Here is a 26,321-nt window from a genome sequence, read left to right on the forward strand (position 1 = left end):
TTTTCTTGCCAAAATAAGCTCTTTCTACATACTCAAGGCATCTCATTCCACCTTGTCTTCCTAACAGATTGTCCCTTCTATTATCCCATTCTTTCACTTATTCTTAATTTCTCCCTGTCTACTGACTGTTTCCCTACTGCCTATAAACATGCCCATGTCTCCCTCATCTTTAAAAAGCCTTTACTTGATCCATCCATTTTCCAAGCTATGATTCTATATTTCTCCTTTCTTTCATGACCAAAGTCCTTGAGAAACCCTTCTACAATAGCTACCTTCATTTCCTTTCATTCTCATTTAGTATTTTCCCCTGCCTTATCATTTAACAGCAACTGCTCTCTCCAAAGTTGTCCTTGATCTCTTGCTTTTTCTTAATGCTCATTGTTTCCAACCATTCTGCTACTTTTGACACTCTTTTCCTTGATATTTTCTTCTCTCTGGGTTTCTAAGACATTGCTCTCTCTTAATTTGCCTATTACCTTTCTGGCCATTCCTCAGTCTTTTTTGGTTTATCTTCATTTAGGCCATTCCCTATGGTTAACTGTGGGTATTAATCCAAAATTATCCTCTTCTTTCCCTATACTGTTTCCTTTTATCTGACCATAATCTGTGATTATTCTTTTCTCCTTCTCTGTCCTAAATACCTAGCACTTTTTTTTTTTGCCTTCTAATCCAATCAATTCGCACTTCTTCACTGTCCTGTTCTGGTAATGTCCTCCTTTCCCCATGTTGACTCTTTGATGAATCAGTTCAGCACTATACTCTTTTCTTGACTTCTTACCAGGGTTGTGCTGGTAAAAATTTAACAACCAGCTCTCTTTCAAAAATTTTTTTTTCTATATATATATATATGTATATATATATATATATATATATATAGTTTTTTTTTTTTTTTGCTGAGGCAATTGGAGTTAACTGACTTGCCCAATATCACATAGCTAGGCAGGGTTAAGTGTCTGAGGACATACTTGAACTCAAATACATTCTCATTCATGTGGTTTGCACTGCCATCTTCTCCTTTAAATATGAACAAGTAGATTTTCTTGCCAAAATAAGCTCTTTCTACATACTCAAGGCATCTCATTCCACCTTGTCTTCCTAACAGATTGTCCCTTCTATTATCCCATTCTTTCACTTATTCTTAATTTCTCCCTGTCTACTGACTGTTTCCCTACTGCCTATAAACATGCCCATGTCTCCCTCATCTTTAAAAAGCCTTTACTTGATCCATCCATTTTCCAAGCTATGATTCTATATTTCTCCTTTCTTTCATGACCAAAGTCCTTGAGAAACCCTTCTACAATAGCTACCTTCATTTCCTTTCATTCTCATTTAGTATTTTCCCCTGCCTTATCATTTAACAGCAACTGCTCTCTCCAAAGTTGTCCTTGATCTCTTGCTTTTTCTTAATGCTCATTGTTTCCAACCATTCTGCTACTTTTGACACTCTTTTCCTTGATATTTTCTTCTCTCTGGGTTTCTAAGACATTGCTCTCTCTTAATTTGCCTATTACCTTTCTGGCCATTCCTCAGTCTTTTTTGGTTTATCTTCATTTAGGCCATTCCCTATGGTTAACTGTGGGTATTAATCCAAAATTATCCTCTTCTTTCCCTATACTGTTTCTTTTGGTGATTATGTCAGTTCCCATTGATTCAATTATTATCTCCATGAAGATCATTTCTTTGTGTAGCCTTTCTCCTGACCTCCAGTCTCATACTTCTAGATGCTTATTGGACCTTGATCTGGATATCTATAGCCATCTGACACTTAACATTTTCAAAACTGAACTCATTTTTTCTCTCTTCCATAAGCCCAAATTCTCATCTTTTCCTAACTTCCATATTACTCTCCTGGGTACCATTCTCTCAGTCATCCAGATTCAAAACCCAGTTGTTATCCTTGGCTTTTCACTTTCTCTCACCACTCCCACCCATTCAATTGTTACTAAGTCCTGTTATTAATAATTTCACATCTTTTGTGTGTATCCCCGTCTCTTCTCTGATACCACTTCCACCCTTGTGCAAGGCCTCAACTCCTCATGTCTAGTCTATTGTGTTCATCTCTGCCTCCATACTCTAATTCAGCCATCACTCACTTGTCAAATTGATCTTTCTAAAGAGCAGGTCTGATTATGTTTTCCCATTATTCAGCAATCGTCAGTAGCTCCCTACCATCTTCAGAATTAAATATAAAAATCCTTTGGCTTTTAAATCTCTTCAGAACCCTTTCTAGTGTTCTTATACCTTACTTCTTCCTACATACTCTAGTATCTACTGACATTGACCTCCTAGCTATTCCTCACATTAGTTTCCTTTTTGTTTCTCACAAAGGACTCTCCATCTCATGGCTCTGGGAATTTCCCTGGCTATGCCCTGTGCCTGCAGCTCTCTCCCTCATTATCTTTGCCCCATGACTTCTTTCAAGTCTCAGCTAAAGCTCCATCCACTGCAAGAGCAATTTATCCCAGCACTCCTTAATCTTGCTGTCTTCTCTCCAAGGTGACCTCCAATTTATCTTGCATATATGTTGTTTATACACAGTTTTTCCCATGTTGTTTCACCTACCTTTAGACTAAGGGCTTTTTGAGAGGAGAGACTGTGGTTTTGTTGTTGTTGTTTTGTTTTTTGTTTGGCTTTTTTTTATATCCTTAACGTTTAGTGAAGTATCTGACACATAGTAGGCACTTAATAAATGCTTGTTGAATTGATTATGTATCCTTAGCACCTAGTAGAATCCCTTGCATATAGTAGGCACCTAATAAATGTTTGTTGACTTGATTATGTATCCTTAGTACCTAATAGAATTCCCTGAACATAGTAGGTACTTAATAAATGCTTGTTGACTTGATTTTGTATTTTTAGTACTTAGTAGTCCCTTGCACATATAGATACTTAAATATTGTTACATTAAATGGATTAAATTGAAGCATTAGATTACCATTATATCCCCAAATCATATCCCTAGCATTATGAAAAAAATTAGATCTCATTTCCGAAAGTAGTTTTCAAATCCATTCTCCCCCTAAATTTGTTGAGTAGAAGATAAAACAAGCATCTGATATTCAGTCATAGAATGTTAATACCTAAAGGGCACTTCAGACTCATTTAATCCTGATTAAATGATGAGAAAAGTGAAGCCCTGGGAAAAAGGAGAGGGAGAAGACAGGAATGAGCATTTATTTGCACCTGTCTTGTGCCAGACACTGTGCTAAGCACTTTTTACAAATAGCTCATTTGATAGTCGCAACAACCCTAGGAGATAGGTATTCTTATGATCCCCATTTTACAGTTGAGGAAATTGAGGTGATCAGAGGTGAAATGACTTGCTCAGAGACTGTGAGTGTCTGAGGCCAGATTTAAAGTCACCTTCAGCCTAGTGCTCTGTCAGTACGGTTCCACCTAGCTGTTCCTGCTAGGGAAATTAAATGACTTATCAAGATCACATAGTTAGCAAACTGCACAGTTTCTTCTCTCTGCTACATAAAACTTCCTACTTGCCCTGAGAAAGTAGCTATTAACATGATTAATATCTGTTCAATTTTTTAGCAGCTACCTCTTCATGGATCAGTAGGGAACCACAAATTTGTAGCATAAGACGTAAGATGTGTAAGAATTGTACACTCCTTCCAAGACTTGCCATTTTCTTGTCCCCAATCCTGTTTCTCCAAGGGCATTTTGATTTTTATGCTTAAAAGCTATGGGTAGATGGATAGAGAACAGACTTTATTTCATCTTTTGGAAAATGAAGAGCTTTTCTGGACCCATGAACAGATAACAGAAAGTGCATAAAGGCTCTCACAATAGCTGGTAAGCTCTTCATTGAAGACAACTCTGGGGTATAGAAACATTGTCTCTGATGCATTGAGTGGGCAAGCGCATGTCTGCTTCTGACATTTGTTTCTGCAGAGACTGTATCATCTCCTGGGTTGCTGCCATCTTTTGGGCCAGCTATTTCCTTTTGCAGGAACTCTCCTATCAAGCTCTGTGGGCAAGTACATGCATCTCACCATGTGCTTCTATGGCAAACCACCATTAACTAGTCCTGGGGAGGAAGGGGAAAACTCTTTCTTCTTTCCCTCTTTGCATTCCTCCCACCCCAATTCTAAAAGAAAGGCATAAGAGAAAAGGGGGAAAATAAGGATGGCCAAAAGGATTCTTCCAAGAAATTTTGTCTACAGGACTTATAACTCAACTGGAAAATTAAATGGAAACCTTTATCTAAGTTTCAAAAGATATTTTAGAAGGAAACAGGAAGTCAACCCAGAAGGGAAAATAAGACACAGTATGATATATACAACTTGGCCAAAGTTACATGACTGATGGTGAGGATTCTCAGTGTTTATAATTTAAGAGTTAACTGGTAGACTATATTCTCTTAAGGATAGTCTATTTTATTATAATTTTTTAACCAATGGAGAGAAGAAGATGATTTAATTAATTTATCATGTATTATATGACAAGATATTGTGGAAGGAAACAGCCAGAAAGTCATAAGCAGATGACAGAGGGAGGATAGATGCTGTGAGTAACAACTGATTTGTAGCAAAGTTGCCAGTATAAATGTAAGTGACTCATTCTACAATAGGTGCCAGGCAGAGGTGGGCACAGTAGTTGCCTCCTGCTAAGAATACAGTATAATAACAATTTTAAAATTCATGTTCAGTTGAGTTATATACTTAACCCTTAGCTTAGCTGTGTGCTTTGGGGAATAAAATAAAAAAGTGCATGATGTTTCTTTCTTCTTTTTTTTTTTAAATAACTTTTTATTGACAGAACCCATGCCAAGGTAATTTTTTACAACATTATCCCTTGCACTCACTTCTGTTCCGATTTCCCCCTCTATCCCTCCATCCCCTCCCCAAGATGGCAAGCAGTCCTATACATGTCAAACATGTTACAGTATATCCTAGATATCTGTGCAGAACTGAACGGTTCTCTTGTTAGTGCATAATGTTTCACCTCCCTTTTGGTGCTACTCATGTTACTATATGCAAGTCACTTGAGCTCCTTAGGCCTCAGTTTCCTTAGCTACAAAATGAAATTGATTTCTGAGGTCACTTTGAGCTCTAGATTTATGATCTGTGATATCCTGTCCTCAATTACTTTATAATCTGGGAATGATGGGGAAAGGGAGCAATCACAGTATTATGAGAGTCCTGAGTTTAGAATGGGAAGATGGGTTTGATCCTTCTCTTTGGTTTTCTGGCTCTCTGAAATTGACCACAATTATTTTATCCCCTCTGGGACTCCTTTTATTATTTGTAAAATAAATGAGTGGGATTAAATGATTTTCCAGCTGTAACAGCCCAAAGCAGACTTTGCATCCTTACCTATTTATTATTCAGGCATCCAATCTTGTCCAGCTTTTTTGTGATCCCATGGACCGTAGCAATACTGTTTATGGGACATCCTTGGCAAAGATACTGGAGTAGTTTGTCTTTTCTTTCTTTCTAACTAGAGTCTCTTCTCATTGTACCACAGACTTAGAGAGACACATAGAAGTATCTGGATGATGTGACCTAAGCCATCCTTATTGCTGAGAACTCTGGCAGATATCTGCATAACTGTGGAAAGGCTTACAGAGGAAATAAGATCACTGACAATATTGTCTTGGGATACAAAAGATAATGTTCTTTCGATAATCTATATGGACATGTTGGTTGGCACTGTTAGTTGGAAGGATTTATAAGTGCTGGATGTACCTCTGATTTAAAACACAGTAGGAAAAAAGCAAAGTGAAAAAAATTCAGGAAGAAGGGAGACTTAAGCATCTTTCAGGAGAGGTGTGGGAAGGAGAGAGAGGTCGTTTGTAGGGAAGAGAGCTTGCCAAGAAAAGCATGTGTCAACACAGCAGGGAGAAAACAAATCAAGACTCAGTATTAGGAGCACTGGGAAATTTAAAAGACTATCACCCTTTCCAGTGAAATCTAAATGACCTTACATTCTTAGACTTCAGACTTTAGACCTCAGATCTCAGACCTTAAAGAAGCAAGGTACAATGCAAGTAGAATTGACTTTGGGGAAAGAAAACATGTGTTCAAATGCTGCATCTCTTCCTTATTACTTGTGTGATTGAGCAAGTTACTCAACTCTGGGCTTTAGTTTCCTTATCTGTTAAATGAGGAGACTGATCTAGATGACTTTGAGGGTCCCTTCAATTTCTACATCTACAGTACTATTAATATGCTTCATCCATCTGTGAAACAGATAATATGATACATGGATAGATGATCATAGGACTAGCTCACATTTACCTTAGCAGAACTTATATATGCAAATATGTAAACTACATCATCAAGTTCTTGACCTGGAATTTCTTTTTTCCTCTTCATTGGCTCCTTTTCTTCTCTTTCTACTCAAATCCTCTTATAACTTTTTACCTTTTTAATCTTTTCTATATCTTGTTCATAGTATTTCTCCTTTTTCTTCTTTGAATTTTACTCTTCTTTTATCCTGGCTACCTCCTCTTCCTCTTTTTTCTTCTTACATTTGCTGCCCTTTTCTTTCCCCATTTCTTTCTTTTTTTTCCTTACTAAATGCCTGTTGTGTGCCTGTGCACAGGGATACAGTTCATGCTTTCAAGGAGCTTCCATTGTACATTCTATCTTTGTTGTTGTTTAGTCCTTCCAGTCAAATCTAACTCTTTATGACCCCATTTGGGGTTTTGTTGGCAAAAATACTGGATTGCCATTTCCAATTCATTTTTACAAATGAGGAAACTGTGGCAAGCAGGATTAACTGACTTGCCCAGAGTCACACAGTATCTGCAGTAAGATTTGAACTCAGGTCTTCCTGATTCCATATCTGGTATTCTATTCACTGTGCTATCTAGCTGCCATGCCTTTTCTCTTCTCCCTGTTTTTCTCTCTTATACAGGTTTACTTTTTAAAAACATCAAATCTCTTTCTGTAGACCCATGCCTAACAAGTATTAAAAGTTACATTAACTGGGATCTTGTTGGATTATTTATTATTTGATAAAAAATTTGAGGGAGAAAAACAAGGATGCTTATCTTATATCATTGCCTTATTTAAGTACATCTAAATGGATACTTTTACCACTTAATAAAGAAATAAATGAGAAACAGGGTGTAAGGAGGTCTGTCTGAACTTATAAAGCACTCGAGGGACTCATTTTATTTTAATACCTACCACAAAGCTTTATTCTGATGAGCACTTAATAAATGCCTTTTCTGATCACAAACTATGCATCTCTTTTTTTAACAGCTCACATTTATATGGTGCTTTAAGTTTGCAAAGAACATTATAATTTCATTTGGTCCTCATAATAATGCTTTGAAGCCTTAAAAAAGGTATAATCTCAATGATTCCAGGAACAGCTTCTCATCCAAACTTTTGGCATATGCCCAGGGTTCAACAAAATTTTTTCTCTTAGATAGTATAATAATTTTCAGACCCATCTTTATGACAAAGAAACTGAGATTCAGTTAGTTATTTATTTACCCAAGATAAAAATAAATTCAAACTAGACCTTGAGATTTTGACTATATATTTTTTCCACTTTACCCTGATGCACCTTAAATCTTAGAATCATGTAAACAAATTAGAATTTAATTCAGTGCAGTGAGCTATTATTAATTACACACTCTGTGTCAAATACAAAAAGAAAACTGAGGTGATATTCTTCTCCATTAGATTGTAGTTTCTTGAGAGAGGGACTGTCTTTTGCCTTTTTTTTTTTTTTTATTCCCAATGCTTAGTACATTGTCTGGCGCTTAGTAGATGCTTAATAGATTGTCAAATGACTAAATTATTTTTCTTTTTTTTTATCGTAATAAGTTAATTTTTAAAATACACATTGTTTTATGAATCATGGTGGGAGAGAAAAATCAGAGCAAAAAGGGAAAAACCATGGGAGGGAGAAAAAAGTAGACATAGCATTTATTGATATACATTCAATCTCTTTAATTCTTTTTCTAGAAGCAGATGGCATTTTTTGTCCAAAGTCTATTGGGATTGCTTTGGATCACTGAACTACTGAGAAGAACCAAGTCTTTCCTAGTTGATCATTGCACAATCTTGCTGTTACTGTGTACAATGTATTCCCGATTCTGCTTATTTCATTCAGCATCAGTTCATATAAATCTTTCCAGACCTTTCTAAAATCAGCCGGTTCATCATTTTTATAGAACAATAATATTCCATTACCTTAATGTACCACAACTTGTTCAGCCATTCCCTAATTGAAGGGCATCCACTCCTTTTCCAATTCTTTGCAAACACAAAAAGAGCTGCTAAAAATATTTTTTGTATATGGGTTACTTTTCCCTCCTTTATGTCTAAATTCTTTTCCTTCCTGAATATTCATCCTCTTATAGAGATACCACACATAAAATAAGTAAAAACTATATTTGTAAAAATGTGAACATTTATGTATGTGCATATATACTTTTATGTATATATATACATACAAGACCAGTATGGGGAAGAGGAGGAAGTACCATCACCTTGGAGAAACAGGAAAGGCATTTTGTAAGAATCCATTCAAACTGAGTCTTGAAAGTAGCCAAGAGTTCCAAGAGACATAGATGAGGAAGAATGTTCCAGGCATGAAGATGCGCTGTGTCTAAACCTGGCCTAGGGGAAGGGGTGAGGGTAGGTAGGGGAAAAGGGACACATTCAGCCATGAGAGATTTTCCAGTTTCCCGACCACCCTCAATTGCAAAATGTCAAAAAAAGAGTATGAGGTGAGAAAAGAGGGATGGTGTTAAAGGCACAGGTCACGGAAGCCTTCTAGTATGAGTGGCAACTGATTGGAAATCATTATCAACAGAAATCTCCATAAATAGTCATGTAGACTTTCCTTGAAGATCTCCAGTGAGGAGATCCTTCAGATTCTACTGGTTGTTCCTAATTTGCTCTCTGAGGCCATTCAGAACAAAGGTGATGTCTTGATCCATATGATGGATCTTTTAATGCTTGGAGATAATGCTTATTTTGTTCCCCCATCATGATTTGCTCTCTCTACAATCTACCTTCCCCTCTTTCTTCCTTTCTCCTGCTTCTACCATTTTCTTTCATCTAGGCTGAATTCTTCCATCTCATCGTCTTAAAGTCTTACATCTTTTCAAACTCCTAGATGGGTACGAGAAGACCCATCATTCTCCCAAAGTCACACTATGAGTTTCAAGTAGACAAAAATATAGTGCCTGAAGTCTTCATAATTAGGCAGCTGTATATAAGTATTAATATCATAGGAAGAGGTAAGCCACTCAAGGATTTGAGCATTTCCAGGGCTTCATAAGTCTTATCTAATTAATATTCTACTATTTGTCTATGGGGCTGACTTGAAGATGTTTCTGTGATTATCTTTTATGATTGGGCCTAACAAAAAATATGCAGAACATGGTCATTGACTCTGAGAACTTGAAGATTTACTCTCCTTTTTATTTGATGAGGATGTTTCTTATATTGATCTCATCATCTATAATGTGAGGATACCACTACTTAGTTCTTATGAAAATTAAATTAAATAATCATTTAAAGTTGCTATATAAAATGTGGTGTTTTAGAAATAGAGCAAGAATAAAAATCAGAAGAGCTACATTCTGGATCAGGCACAGTCATGAAGTTGTTGAATGAATCTGTGTACACTTTGTATGCATGTTGAGTAAATTCTTTAGGCACTGTGTTTCAGTTTCCTTCTTATTCAAAAGGGGTAAAGTATGATTGCCCTGGGGGCAGCTAGGTGGCACAGTAAATAGTGTACAGGGCCTCAGAGTCAGAAAAACTTATCTTTCTAGAATCAAATTTAGCCTCAGATATTGTGTGATCCTGGGCAGACCACTGAATATTGCCTAAATATTCTCTTCTGTAAAATGAGATGGAGAAGAAAATGGCAAACCTTTCTAGTATCTTTTCCAAGAAAAAACCCAAACAGGGTCACAAAGAGTTGAACAGCTCTGAAACTATGGAACAACAACAAAATGATTGCCCTGCTTACCTCACAGTGTTGTGAGATTCAATGTTAAAGTATTTTTTAAGAAAAATACAAAGTTGCGTGCAAATGCATCATCTTAGTATTGTTTTTCTTATTATTATTTTGAAGTGTTTTGTTCATATCAATATTGAGCAGTCTCTCCTTCCTCATCTGGTTCCTTTTGGGAACCAAGAAAGGGAGTTTGGAGTAGAGGATACAGTGCTGGACCTGCTCAAGTTCTGGATTGTGCACCTAATCCTTGTGAAACCCCTTAATGTCTCTGAATTAGGGTTTCCTTAGTTATAAAATAAGAGTGATAATAACACTTACCTTGCATTTTTGCATATATTTATATAGACACACATGTATATTGAAGTATAACTACACATTTACATATCTATACATGTTTATATGTTTGTGTGTACACATGTTTATATAGATACATAAATGTATATAAACATGTACTCATATAGCTGTATCTACATCTATGTATCGATATAAATACATATAGTTGCTGTTGTTTGGTTGTTTTAGTCATGTTGAGTCTTAGTAACCCCATTTGGGGTTTTCTTGGCAGTATGCTATTTCCTTCTCTAGCTCATTTTACAGATGAGGAAACTGAGGCAAATAAAGTTAAGTGATTTGCCCAGGTCATACAGCTAAGTAAGTGTCTGAGGCAGGATTGAATTCACAAAGATGGAACCTTCCTAACTTTCTGCTGTGCTACTTTGTTGCCTATGTACATGTATATGTGTGTATGTCTATATGTAGCTATATATATGCTAGATATTTATTTAGCTATAGAGATACATATGTGCTATATAAAGACTTATGAAGATTCATGCATACATATAAATGTGATAACTTCTTTAAGCTTGCCACAAAATTCTGGGATTTGTAATTCTTCCAGATTGGGAGGAGAGGAAATGAACTTTTGTAGGCAGAATGAAAAATGAAAGAGTTAACAGCAGAGGCAACTTCTCTCTGTGCGGCAAGGACTGGCATAAGTATCTGGCACTGGTTGACTATTTCCATGGTTCTGGAGTTTTTTCAGACAATTAAGGCTTCATTGGCTTGTTGTTCTAAAACTCAGCCTTGGTACTGCTGAATTGCTTTGGAAGGGTGGGGCTATCACAGACAGAGATTCATGACCTTCCTTGCTTGTTTTTTAGTTTCATTGTCTTTATCTTTTTGTCTTTCCCCTTCATCATCATCTTTTGCTTCATCTCTTCAGCTTTGCTTAGTGTAATTCAACATAGTAACTTTGCTCAGAATTAAGATTGGGAACACACACACACACACACACACACACACACACATACCCCTCCCAACCTGAAACAAACAATACCTCTTTTCCCTTTCCTATACATTTAGGGCTGTAGTTGCATAAAAAAATCGAGTCATAGGATGGGCATTGTGTAAAGACCAGTGGCCTGGGTATTAGGAGCAAGCTTCTTTTGCTGACTTTCATACTAAATAGCTTTGTCATTTTTTTGTGCTTATTTTTTTTAGTCTCTCTAGTAAATTAATTATATTAGCTTAAATCCTCTGATTTGCAGAAATAACAGAAAATGGATTATGTCCAATCTATGATTAATGACTGCATAGTATTGGTCATATTTTTGGTTTTTGCTAGAATTCTTACTTGTCTGTGGCCACATTAATTCTGAATCCCATATTTTTTTTCTCCCAGACTTTGGGTTTGTGGTCCAAGTTTAATTTGTATATGTATTGGAAGTTTTGCTCAATTTCAGCTGATGCTGATTAACCAAATTTATTTGTGAGATGGTTGTATTGTATAACAATAGAAGGCCTTATAAGGGATGAGCTAGTCTTCTACGTGTTTGTACTTTATTGCTACATGAACCATTTGAGCAATCGCAAAGTACAACTATACGAACTCCAAAGGACAAAACATCAAAGCACTTAAGGAACAAATCATTACATAATTCACATAACTTACCCTCTTTGGACTTCAGTTTTTTCATTTGTAAAATGAGGAAGAGATTGGACTAGATTGCTTATGAGGTTCATGCAAGTTCTAAATCTATTATACTACCATCATTATTTCTTCTAGAATACATACAGAAAATCCTTCTCCCTACTTAACTTTGTTTTTAAATTAGTAAGGTCATGACGGACTCTAGATGTTGTTTTTATGAGTGTGAATGTTCCAGATGACTCTCCTTCAATAGAACTGTTGTCCAGAGAAGTCCTGCTTTCTTTGATTTTGTAGCTGCTTTGACTCCTTTGGAAGTATGAATGTTACATACATAAGAGAAAATGTTTCTGTTACTGTCATTCCCAATCTGCAGCTTATTTGGACCACTGAGTATGCCCCAAGTCTGGAATGATCTCCCTCCTCACCTCTGCCTCTAAGCATCCCTAATTTCTTTCAACACTCAGGAGCATTTTCTGTATAAGTCTCTGGTAATGGTTTCTCTGGCTTAAAATGATCTTATATTTGCTTACTCATACACAAACTCCATTTCCCCTCCTAGAACAAAAGCTCTCTGAGAGCAGAGCTTACTTTGTTTTCTCTTTTGTCCCTAGGGCCTAGCATAAAGTCTTGTAAACAGTAGATGCTTACTTAATAAATGCTCATTGAAGTGAACTGGATTGAATTTATGGGCCTTTGAGTTAGTGATCTTTTATCTCATTAAGTAATTTAGGATAATAAATGAGCTCATATGTATAGATAATATAAATATACTCTATTGATTAAGTAATAGCTATTGCATTTATACCTACATATATGTACATATTGCTGACTTTAAAATACTTGTAGCCACAGTTGTGGTTGATAAAAAGAAATTTCATTTAAAACTATTGAATTCATGGCAGTATTTTTTCAGCATGTTTTCTTGATCAACAGTTACTAATATTGTTACTATAGTTAGTTAGATGATGATGTATAAATTTAAAAGGGTTCTTGAACTTGAAAAGATAAAACACCATGGTCTTACTATTGTCAGGTGAACCTGGGAGGGATAGTTTCATAGGCACACCAAATGAAAATATCATAGACCAATCTTTACTATGAGTTATGTAGGGCATGGAATCTTTGATCTCAATTTTGGTGGCAAGAACCATTCCTTTTTTAGTTCCATAATTCTTAGAAAGAAAAATTCTTACAAATTCTTAGAAAAGAATGCAAAGTAAGTAATACAAAACAGAATGAATGAATGAATGAGTGAAAAAGAATTTATTAAGCACTAACTATGCTCTAAACATTGAAGTTTATATAAATAGGAAAAATGAGGCAATGCCTACTTTAAAGGAGTCTATCTGCTAATTGGAGAAGACAAATGTTAAAGAAAAGTTCAGCTACGGGGTAGATGAAAAGGACCAAATATTCTAAGGACATATCAGTAGGGCAGATGGTAAGACTCAGGGGTTATTGTGGTACACTAGTAGGTCATTTAACATTGCTAGGAGTGTTCAGGACATAGAAGTAGAGTAAAGGCCTGATGAACTTTCATCTTATGGGAAGGGATAGAGTTGATGATTCCCATCTTATCGATATCACTTGAGTAGTCCAAATAGGTTCTGAGCATCTGAAGCCAAAGGAGGAGGTGATAGGAGAACGTAATGAAGAAAGATGCTTTTATTACTTCTATTAATATTGAGTTTTCCAATTTCTCAACTGTCTTGGAGGAGTTCCTGGACAGCATGGGGCAAAAGCAGTAGGTAATGAGGGAAGAAAAAGGGAAAAGGGTGCCAATGTATTAGTAATCTTCCTGGCCTGGCTATCTCTCATTTGAAAGGATGACAGATTGTCAGATCAGGTTCTAAGTAATTTATCAAGACTGACTTCTCTTATTAAGCAAGTAGTAATATGTTGAGTGATTAAGAGTACAGAGAATTCTTATTGGCCTATACATCAATGTACTTCCCCCCAGTCTAGCTATTTGATTGAGTATATGAGTTAAGAAGACAATAATTCAAATAAGATCTCTGTCCAGAAATTTCTTAAACTCACATAAGGCAAATGTAGGGTCACCATTATTTGAAGAAGTCTGGGACCCATTAACTGACAATAACAAGTGTGTACATAGAGATGTTACAAATGAAGTTTGATTTGGAACTATTATGGAATTATTATTGGATATGTATCTAACACAAATAACAGTTCTTCCTCAGAAAATGTTCTTTAAAGCCAAATGGGAAATTTTGAACAAATTGTTTTGCCTGAAAAAGTGGGTGGTTTTGCATCAATGTGAAATGACATTGTCTTATCTTTCAAGTTTTATTATGGTTTTCTTCAAAAGATGCTTTATGCCTCAGACAGATTAGATCACTCATTGCTCTTTGTACAATTTCTGTGCTTTCCCCAATGATATGCTTTGGTTGACATTGTTCCCTCTGCTCAGAATATCCCTATCTTCAAACATTGCTCGATGAAATTCTGCCCATCCTCCAAGATCCAGATCAAATGTTAGCAAACTTGGCTCCAGTCCTGGAATATACCTCAGAAATCATTTTGTCCAACCCTACCATTTTACAAGTGAGGAAACTAAAAATGAGAGACTTTGTGACTTTCCCAAGTTCACACAGATAGTAAGTGACAGGCTTAAATCCAGATTCTTGGGCTCTAAAGCTAGTATCATTGCCACAATATTCACTGCTTCTCCAACAATAAATTCTTTCCCTCATTTTCCACAACTAGCAATTCTTTTTTCCTTCTTTAGACCTCACATGACCTCACAGACCTCTTTAATTCTCTTTCCACATTCTCTCTTGTATTATAGATATAATTATAGATATAGATATAAAAAGTCTGTTTTTGCCACCTATTAGATTGTAAATTCCATGAATGCAAGGAGAGTGTCATTTTTAAAAAAATTTCTCCCAGTGTCTAGCGTGGAATGCATGAAACAACAGTCAATAAATATTTATTAGATATTCATTATGTGCATGACAACTAGGTAACAATAAGCTGATAGAGTGATGGGCCTACAGTTAGAAAGTCTCATCTTCCTAAGTTCAAATATAGCTTCAGAAATTTATTGGCTGTGTGATCTTAGGTAAATCATTTAATCCTGTTTGTTTCAGTTTCCTCATCTGTAAAATGAACTAAAGAAGGAAATGGTAAACCACTCCATTCTCTATATCAAGAAAACCCCAAATGAGGTCACAAAGAGTAGGACATGAGTGAAAAATGGTAGAATAATAACAAAAGTGATAGGCACTCTACTACATGCTGAAGCTATAAAAAAGAATCAAAAGACATGTCACAGATTTAGAACTAGAAGGAATCTAGAAGCCAACTAGTCTAACCTCTCATTTTATGGGTGAGGAAACTTGAATCTAGCAAGTTTCAATAATTTCCCCAAGATAGTACAGGAATAATTGGTAGATTAAGATTTGAATTCAAATTTTTTACTCTAAATATAGCCCTCTGCACTTTACTATACCATCTCAAATATTTGTTGACTTGGTTTGGCTTGAATTTATTTGAATTTTGGTATGTAATCTGGCTCATGCTGTACTCTTTTAGAGTCTTATAAAATAACTGAATCTAAGCAGATTCAGTTTCATAATGCTAGAGAAGACTTCTGATGAATGTCTTCATGTGGACAGGCTACATACGTGCTGAATATAGTGAGTCAAAGATTGTCACCCTCTATCACAAAATGGCAAAAATGAAGAGTTAATGAGAGATTATATAGAAGCCAGCATCTGAGGTTTGGGTAGGTCCCACCATAACCAGTGTTATAGATCAGAAGATTCAGAATTGAGAAGGGATGTCATAAATCTAGGATGTTGTCATCAACAAGTGTTGAAAAAGTTGATACCAAAATATTACCTAGAATAGATTTTGAGAATTTCAAACTCATTTGGAAGAATCTGGGGGAAATCTGGGAGTATGCATGAGATGAAATAAGAATCAAGTATATGACATGTAAGAGCAAGGACTTATAAGAGGACTATATCATTCAATGACTATGTTTAAGAAGATTGTATCTTAAGGACTTGAGAGAGAGCAATGAAGTGAAAAGGCCATATCATATGTGCCAGGCAAGTCAAACTGTTACTACTACTATGACCATTACCACTGTTTGGATCCTGATAGGGATAATCAATAATTCTAGATTTAAGAGTTTGGGGAATAGCAGTGGCTTCTCCTATCACTGGCTCTATTTTTAACCTAGGATCTGCAGTCACCATTGAGGAGAGATAATCACTGTGAAGAAGGGATCCTCTTTCTTTGACCAACACCAACTGCTAGCCAGTTGCCATTGACGGGCAGATAAATTCAGAAACCCTGGGAGCAGAAGCAATACTTAGACCACTGGTCCTATTTGTAGACCTGACAGCCATCATTTAGGGAAGTTTTTCTTGTGGAGAAGAGACCAACTGACATAATCCGGGAATTGTAATGGCAGATGTATTAGAGCATCAGGCTTTGACATTGCTCTCCTTGGATTACAGATAAATTTGTAATTATAAGTTCTGAGTTACTACATGTATAAACAGGCTTAGAAAAGAAAATAATTAAGAGAAAGCTTATAATCAATACAAATGGTAAATTTAACACAGGAAATTAAAGAACTCCCTGTATTCCATGATAATAAATAAAAAGAATAAAGATCTACATATAGTTCAAAGTTAGTAAATCATTCTGTAGGTGATGCTATTCTGAATAGTAAGCAATTGGTGCTTTAGGACCATCTGGAATTTTTGTGGCTAAGCATAGTTCCAATGCCATAAGGCAAAGTATTAGTGGTAAGAAGCGTGGTTGTTCAAAATAATGGATTAGTACAGGCTTTCTAGTCAATATGGGAGAGTGTGGGAGCCAGGTTACTCATGTACTCCTTGAAAACAACAAAAAAACCAAGGGAAAATGACTAAAAGCACATACACAATAAAATTTTTTAAAATAAAAATGAGCAAAGTAAGAGTGCTAGTATAATAACAAAAAAAAAAAGAAAAAAAAAGAAAAAACAGAAGCAATTAATCAGGACTTGAAATGGAAAAAATAAATGATGCAAAGTATTCCAAGAAATGTCTTCAAAAGCCTAAATGATGCATTAAGAAAATTTACATATGAAGTAGCATGAGTAAGATGATCAAAGTTGAATAGTAAAAAGCCTAAAGAAAATTTTTTAAAAATGGGGCAGAAATAAAGCTAGACTTAAATGATACTAATCAGCGTTAGAAAGAAATAATCACAAAGATGATATAGGGAAAACATAATCACAAATTTGGGAGAATCAATAGAGATTCAAAAGGAAATAGAAATATAGTCAATGTACAATTTAGTATAGTGCAAGACACATAGTAGGTGCTTAATACCAGCTCAAAAAAATCATGAGTTTATTAAAATAATAGAAAACACAAAATCAAGCAGTAGACTTTAGATTATAATACAGCAATGTTAAGATTACTCAGATTTAGAGAATTAAGAGCCCAATGCATTTGAATGTGATATCCTCAGAAATCATTATTTCCTAGAACTAGCAAATACAAGCTCTGCTATTATAAATATGTATAAACAATTCATAAGAGCTGATAGCAGAAGAATCAAAGATTCAATATTCCTGTAGCTGAATAATGTCTTCCAGAGGCATAATTACATTCTACCATTATAACAATTAATAGATTGCTAAAAGAAATTGTTAGAATTGATTTTTATTAAAAAATCAAATATTAGGTAAATATTTCTAAACAAAATCAATTATTAGAAAAATATTAGGTGTTGCTAAAGGACAGAAATGAACTTCCAAGAAATATTAATCAGGTCCACAGCAGACTTCTTCCCAAGGACAAGGGATAATTGTAACAATCTGAATATAATATAGACAAATGTAAGGGAGGTGATCAGAGAAGACAAATTTGTCTTCTTAACCTGAAGAGATTACAGGGGTGTGGGCTTTGTTTGAAGGCTACTAAAAGGGAATTTCCTACTGAAATGTCAGCATGCCCCATTGTGGCTAAATTGGTTGGCTATATTTAAAAACTGGGGAATACCTCTTGATGTTTAATAATTGATTAAGAATAGGCCAACAGTAGTCTATAAAAGTGAGCAGGGAGATCCCACTTGACACCACTGGAAAAACTTACACATCTTTTGAGGCCAGTTGAGTCTTTTTTTTTTTTTTTTTGTTAGCTGACTCATCTCGACTCATTTGGCTGGGCTTATCTAGTGAAGAGACTCATTGGAGAAACTTAGTTTGGAAACTACATTTTAGGCATACAAGTCCATTAGGGATATTTGTATCTAGGATGATTTGTTTCCTCACTCACATTAAATGAAAGTACTACATCTAAGTTGGGGAGAATTTAGGGTGACCTAGAAGCATATCTCAGACTACATGTTTTTTTCCCCCTTTTCTTTCTTTCTTTCTTTCTTTCTTTCTTTCTTTCTTTCTTTCTTTCTTTCTTTCTTTCTTTCTTTCTCTTTCTTTCTTTCTTTCTTTCTTTCTTTCTTTCTTTCTTTCTTTCTTTCTTTCTTTCTTTCTTTCTTTCTTTCTTTCTTTCTTTCTTTTTTCTGATCTTTCCTTTCCTTTTGTTAGTTGTTTTAAATTTTCTCTTTTCTAATTGTTTGGAGTTGGCACAGCAGATGGTAACCTATGAGAATGCTATGAAAATTTGTTTGCCTCTTAAATTTGTATCACTCTGTATTTGTGGATGAATAAAATCTCTAATTTTATTAGCTTTGGGTGGTCCATGTCCTCACAAAAGATTATAAATTTGAGGAATAGCTTTAGAAGAGGCATTCAGGAATTGTGCAGAACTCTAGCAGGGCAACTGTTAAAGCCTCCTTTAGTCCCCAGAGAGTTACCCAGAAATAGGGACATACCAGTTGTGCCTACAAACATCATAGTTAAATTTACCTGTAGAAATCATGGAATATGTATATCCTCTGTCCTGCTGATTCTATTATTACGTGATCTCTGCTTGCCTGTTATGGATAAAACAGTTGTTAAAAGTGCTTCCATTAGTTTCTGTAACAAGTAGTACTATTGTTTCATTGAATCAAGACTGAGGCCATTTTAATGTCAGATTAGAGAGCTTTATCCTTAAATCCACATGTAAAATCATCCTTCAACATGTCATCTATGAAATCCCCTAGATTGTGTATTGAAATAGGCAGAATAGTTCTATAACATAAGAAGAAATGTCCTTATATAGGTGTGGATCTCATATATAGACATTTAACTATCTGTACATTTATTTATTGGTGAGTATTAGTGAGAAGTAGACTTCAATGATCATCTCTAGTTGGAAGGGCTTTGTTGTCGAATCTAACCACCTCATTTTGCAGATGAGGAAACTGAAGCTCAGATATATTAACTGATCTGTCTGAGGCCACAAAGATGGCAAGTAGCAAACTCAGGGTCTCTGACTCCAGTAAGCACTCTCTCTACTGTCCCAGATTGGAAGAATTCAATGATTGTCAGTCTTGAATGAAACAAAGGCCAGACGAATCTTTTTTTTTTTTAAATTTTTATTTAATAATTACTTTATATTGACACTCGTTTCTGTTCCGATTTTTTTTTCCCTCCCTCCCTCCACCCCCTCCCCTAGATGGCAAGCAGTCCTTTATATGTTGGATATGTTGCAGTATATCCTAGATACAATATATGTTTGCAGAACCGAACAGTTCTCTTGTTGCATAGGGAGAATTGGATTCAGAAGTTATAAATAACCCGGGAAGAAAAACAAAAATGCAGATAGTTCACATTCATTTCCCAGTGTTCTTTCTTTGGGTGTAGCTGCTTTTGTCCGTCATTTATCAACTGAAACTCAGTTAGGTCTCTTTGTCAAAGAAACCCACTTCCATCAGGATACATCCTCATACAGTATCGTTGTTGAAGTGTATAATGATCTCCTGGTTCTGCTCATTTCACTTAGCATCAGTTCATGTAAGTCTCGCCAGTCCTCTCTGTATTCATCCTGCTGATCATTTTTTACAGAACAATAATATTCCATAACATTCATATACCACAATTTACCCAGCCATTCTCCAATTGATGGGCATCCATTCATTTTCCAGTTTCTAGGCACTACAAACAGGGCTGCTACAAACATTTTAGGCCAGACGAATCTAATGAAAGTAGCACACACACTCCCAGGAGCATGGCACCAATTTTTATTTGAGTCCTCTGTGTTGTTTCCTCAAAATAGGAACACAAATATTTCAGTGTGCTCCAAGGCAGCATTTTAAAGGAACTTTAACTCAGATTTCAAGTTAGACAATCGTTCATTTGCTTACCAAGAGTATTTGAGAGTGGATATGCTGTCTGCCTTTATCAAGCTTCGACAAACTTTCATTCTCGTGATCAGAAAGTATCGTTTTTAATCAGAAACAAAGAATGAATGGGATTTCATGTTACTGTATTTTGTTACTAGAGAATCTGTTTCAGAAACTATTTCAGTAAGTGAATTGTGGGAATTTAAAGAAGTACAAAGAACTCAAGAAAATAGAACTATTAGTTTGTATCACTATATCCACTGAAATATATGATAACAATTATGAAAGAACAGCTGCCATTTGAATAACATCTAAAGATTCACAAAATACATCATATCTATTATCACATTTGACATATACATATTATACATATGTTTATGAATAATATGTATATTGTGTAATATTCCCTGATAATAAAATTTTATAATTTCCCTTGGTTAATAGTTCTAGATTAGACAAGATATCTTGTGTGTGTGTGTGTGTGTGTATGTGTGTTCTTATGTGTTACATATATATATGTATGTAGACACAATATTATAACAATTGTAATACTGTTGAAAGCTCTCATTGCAATGGAATAGCATTCCATTCGCCAAAGTAGTGCCTATTAGATTTAGGGTCCCATCACACTTAGGGAAATTTTCTATATTTATCATAGCAGGCAGTGGATGTTGAAGCAATGAAATTGCTTTGTATATTGTTGTTATTGTTTTTGTTTTGCCAGGAAGTATCTATTTCTTTATCTCTGGGAGCCATCAAAAAGTGAAAACTGGTAATCATTTGGGATGGGCAATTACTTCAGCAGAGGGAATAGAGTCTTATTGATTATTGGAGTGACTGTGTTTCAGATTTTAGCAAGCTGACCACTTATTCTGTGTTTTTAATTATATAACATCTTGGTTTTTCCATACATTTAGCTCCCATTTGGAGTTTAGGCTAGTTTTTTTTTTTTCTTAACACCTAGAGGAAACACTTCTCACTAACATTCAATTTCCAATTCTTGACTCACTATGAAAAATTTGATTCCCTCACAAGTGTTCCTTTTTATATTGTATAGTTATTTATATAAATATGACACATAAATATTTATGCTACAAATATTTTTGTATATGTAGGTCCTTTTCTATTTTCTATGATCTTAAAGAACACATTTTAAAGTTCATTTCTTATAAAATTTTTTTTGGATGCAGATAAGATTATAGGACAAAGAACATTTTGATTTTTTTTTTTTTTTGGCAAGTAGTATTTTATTTTTTCCATTGAGTTCCAAATTTTTTCCCTTTTCTCTCTTTCCTCCCTGAAGAGAGACAGCAAGCAACATGATATAAATTATATCTGTGCAATAAAATTAAACATATTCCATATTAATCATGTTGTGAGAAAAAAGGAACAAACAAAAAAAAAACTCATGAAAAGCAAAAGCAGAAAAAAAAGTGAAAATAAAATATTTTGAACTACATTCAGACTCCACAGTTCTTTTTCTGAATAAGGACAGCATGTTCCACCATGAGTTTTTCAGAATTACCTTGGATCATTATATTGCTAAGTCATTGTTGATCATGGCACAATGTTGCTATACTGTATACAATATTCTCTTTGTTCTGCTAAATTCACTCGGTATCTGTTCATGTAAGTCTTTCCATGTTTTTCTGAAATCTGCCTTCTCATCATTTCTTATAGGATAATAGTATTCTATTACAGTTATACTACAACTTGTTCAGCTGTTCCCCAACTGATGGGCATAACCTCAATTCCCAATCCTTTGTCAGCATAAAAATAGCTGCTATAAATATTTTTGTACATGTAGGTCCTTTCCCATTTTTTAATGACCTTAAAGAACACATTTTAAAGTTGAAAAAAAACCTTAAGGATCATCTTGTTTTCATTTTATAAATAATCTAATTCATGACAGAACCAAAGCAAAAACATGACTTTTTTTCTACTTCAACACCCTGTCTACATTTTCTAGCAAATAGAAATGTATTCAAGGAGGCATAGTATATATCTAAATAACTTTGTACATTGGAGCCATTAATTTACATTATGTCCAATTTCATAAGTTTTACGTTCTTTAAATAATTTGTTTCTTTTCATGCAACTAGTCAGATTTTTCCAAAGGCAAAGCTGTTCTCTTTATGCCTCCAATTAGAAATGGGAATAAGAACCAGCTTGAGAAAAACTAGCCTATTCCAAATCTGCAGACTAATTGAAGAAAGCCAGAGGCTCTTCAACTTTTTTATTTTTTCTTTCATTTTTCTGAATGTCTTCCAGATGGAGGAGGGGTTATCTTCATTCTTCTTGGTCCCATAAGGCAAAATTAGTTAAATTTCAACTTAGTAAATGGTTGAAAAATAATAGCAACAAGGACTTCTTCACAATTAGAACAATTTAGAAATGGAATTACTTGTCTTTGGAGTTAGTGGGTTCTAAATCATTGGAGTTCTTTACATTGAAGCTTTATGATCATTTGTTTTATTTTTCTATTTTTAAAATTAAAGTTTTATTTTCAGTTCCAAATTCTGTTCCCCCTTCTTTTCCTTCCTCCATCCATTGAGAAAGCAAGAAAAAAACAAAATCTGTTAAAAACATATATATAATCAAGCAAAACCAATACCCATATTAGCCATGTTCTCCACCAAAAGCAAAGAAAAACCTTGCTTTATTCAATAACCTGGTTCTCTATCTTGAAGTGAATAGCATATTTCATCACTGGTTTCACTCTATTGATCAGAATTCCAAAGTTTTTCACATTTGTTTTCCTTTACAGTATCATTTTTTTAAATAATTTTTTTCCTGTTTTTGTTTAGTACACTTTGCATCAGTTCACATGTGTTTCCAGTTTTTCATACAATTGTCCCTTAATAATGTTTTTTTTTTTTACAGGACAACAATATTCTGTGATATAAATAAGAGCAGCTATAAATATTTTCTGTATCACTAGATCTTTTCTCTCTTTCTTTAATCTCTTTGGCATATATACCTAGTAGTGATATCATCAGATCAAAACAGAAGCACCATTTAAGAGTTTTGGGGGCATAGTTCCTAATTGCTTCTGGATGATGACTTTTAAGAGGTATTGTAAAAAGGATTTAGTCTTTATGTAGGGATTTGACAAAATGAATTATGAGACTTTCTAACTTTAAGATTGTTGAAAAGTCATTCTAATTTTTCTTAAATTATAGACATTTCAATTAAAATCAAATTAATCTAATAGACACTGGTCCTAAATGGTAAAGATACAAAAATGAAAAAAAATAGCACTTATGTTCTAAGGTGTTTATACTCTAATAGAAAGAATATGAAATTAGCAAATAGGTATCTGGTTAAGTTCTTAGTTTCATTGTAGGAAGTCTAATATCTCCTTCCCTCTCACCAACACCATGCTATAAATAACAATATCTCCTTTCCTCTCATCAGCACCATGCTATAAATAATATTGTGCTTGGAAAAAAGTTATGAACAAAACAAAATCTGTATTGATATACAACATTTTTTTTTAATACTTCTTCTTGGCCTCCTAAAGTCCTTTCCTCCAAAATTGGTTATCTTTGTTCACATTGCATTTTGACCATAAGGGGATCTAAGCTCCAAGAAGACTTGCTTTTCACAGCTATGTCCCATGATCTTTTTATTATTTTACTGTTATTTGCCATTACTTCCAGTCCTATTCACAATTCCTACTTCCTCCTGGTAGTTTATCTCAGGTAATTAGGAGAAAAACAATTGATTAATATGATTAGTTCACATTTACATAGCATTTTCCAAAGTGTTTTCCTTCACCCTCTTACTAAGTAGTGCGTATATTATTATTTCTATCTTATCATCAAGGAAACGAATGTCCAGAGAGTTAAAGAACTTGCCTACAGTCAAATAGTTAATACATGAAAGATTCAGGATTTGAAACAAGATCTTTTGATATTTAACATGCCTTGAATTAAACCAATAACATTAAGTTAGGGAACTATGAGTGATGGCCAACTGATTCAATGATAAACAAAAGATTATCATTTTTTGGGGGGGCACTTGTGGGTTCTTCTTTTCTAATTTGTTTCCACAGATTGGATTACCCAAGAGGATGACTTCTTCCAGGGTCAAGAGATTATAGCTCGGAAGCCCCAACTGATATGTCTATCTTTAATAGTTAGGCAGTTAATACAATTATTTCAAAGCAAGGCATTTCCTAAAATGATGTAGTAAAGAGATTACCAACAAAATATATCTTCCATAAATCCTTTACAATACTCATAGTATCAGTAGAAAGAGTGCACATATAGCAGAGTACCTTAGGAGAAAGGTGAATACATGTGATCAAGGCAATTCAACACTGGCATTACTGGACTCAAATGACTTTTTTTTGTTCTCATAGAGAATAGCATTTCTGTTGGACAAGTTGCTTTGCTGGATTCCATAGTCTGCTTCTCTCTATGTCTGAACTTAATGCCACAAACTAAACTCTCTGGTCCTGTTGTCTACTGACTGTGGCATGCTGCTTTGCTAAAAGATACCATTACTAGTGGTGAGAGCAGGGAAAGAAAACCCTTTTTTATCTTCTCCCCACTGCTTTCTCAGAATAAAGAACAATTTCCTCTCCAGAGTCAAGTTCTTCCTCTTGAGTGTCAAGATACTCAATTCATTTATAGAGCTCTAGCCTCCAGGGATGTTGCTGATCTTTCTGGCAGAAATGTCCTATTCCTATATGATCTTAATTTCTACTAGATATCTATATTTTGAAAGATTTTCATTATAGTTCCTTTTTTGATATCTTCTATCCATTTCTTTAATAACATGTTTTAGAATTTCTCTTTTACATCAAATTCACTTTTATATAGTCCACAGACTCCAATCTCTCCTTTTATGTAAATCAGTTCATTTGACCTTCTCCAGTAATGCAATATCTTTCAATTACTCCATGGTATCTCAAATATATCATAAGCAATCATAGCAATGCCAATTTTTTGAGTATTTTTATAGGTTAGGTAAAACAGGGGACTTGTACTCAGAAGCAGAGAGGTGATCCCTTGATATTTCCATTCTTATCTTTGATATTAATTCCCCATTACTCATTTTACATTTGTCCTTTTAAGCCATAATTCATTCTCCTTGGTAAAGAAAAGAGTTATGAAATGAAAATTAGATACTGCCTTCTCTGAAACCAATTTCATGGTCCCATTTGCCCTGAGTAGCAATTTTATCCCTTCTTTCATTCTCTGCCTGTTTCTTTTTTCTTTTTTTTTTCTTTTTCTGTTTCTTTTTCAGTATAACTTGAAGAAAAGCAAAACAAAAGGAGCTTTTTGGTTCTTCTTGCCAATAGTAGCTTCTTCAAAGTTTTAGTTCTCCTGATGCTGTTTCTATTATGCCTTGCTTATCTGCCATCACTTCCATTTTCTGGTCATGTCTTTTTATTTTATTTTATATTTTTTATTCTAGCTTTTTATTTACAAAATATATGCATGGGTAATTTTTCAGCATCAACAGTTGCAAAACCTTTTGTTCCAATTTTTCCCCTCCTTCCTCCCACCTCCTCCTCCAGATGGCAGGTATGGTCATGTCTTTTTTAAAAATGTGCTTTGGTTTGTAAGCTCCCAGCGTATACACATCAGTCTATTTAAACAGTTGCCCCCTCCCATTAGAATTGTTTCTTTTTGTATTTAATGAGTTTTGTTTTTGAGAGCTTTCTGTTTCTCCTATATTGACATCCATCTTCCACAGATCGCTATACCATTGGACTCCATCCATCCTTTTTCTGTGATGTTTTATCTTAAATCCCATGTTCTTGAGAACAACAGAACAGCAAACATTTTTAATCCGTGTTTAATAGCCTTTGTTTGTTTCTTTTTTCAACTAACAGATAAGATGAGGATTAGTTATATCATCAATTAAACCACTCCTTCTGTTGTTTAGCTTACTTGTTTATGGGATTTTACGGATTTTGTTATTTTATCCCTGAATGTCTTCCTTCAAGCCTTCTTATTTTTATCGTTCTCATTGTCATTTTCTTGTATTGAATTTCTTTATAGCTCATTCACATGTGCATGTATTTGAACACGTAAAGTCACAATTAAAATCTTACCTTCTCCAACATCTTTTAATTATAGTCTTCCCTCTGTTATTTATTTCCCATTTATCCTCTCTCTATATTATTTTATATACATTAATTTGCATGTTGTCTCCTGTTAGAATATAA

This window comes from Antechinus flavipes, chromosome 5 (genome assembly GCF_016432865.1).
Source record: "Antechinus flavipes isolate AdamAnt ecotype Samford, QLD, Australia chromosome 5, AdamAnt_v2, whole genome shotgun sequence".
NCBI classification, from domain to species: domain Eukaryota; kingdom Metazoa; phylum Chordata; class Mammalia; order Dasyuromorphia; family Dasyuridae; genus Antechinus; species Antechinus flavipes.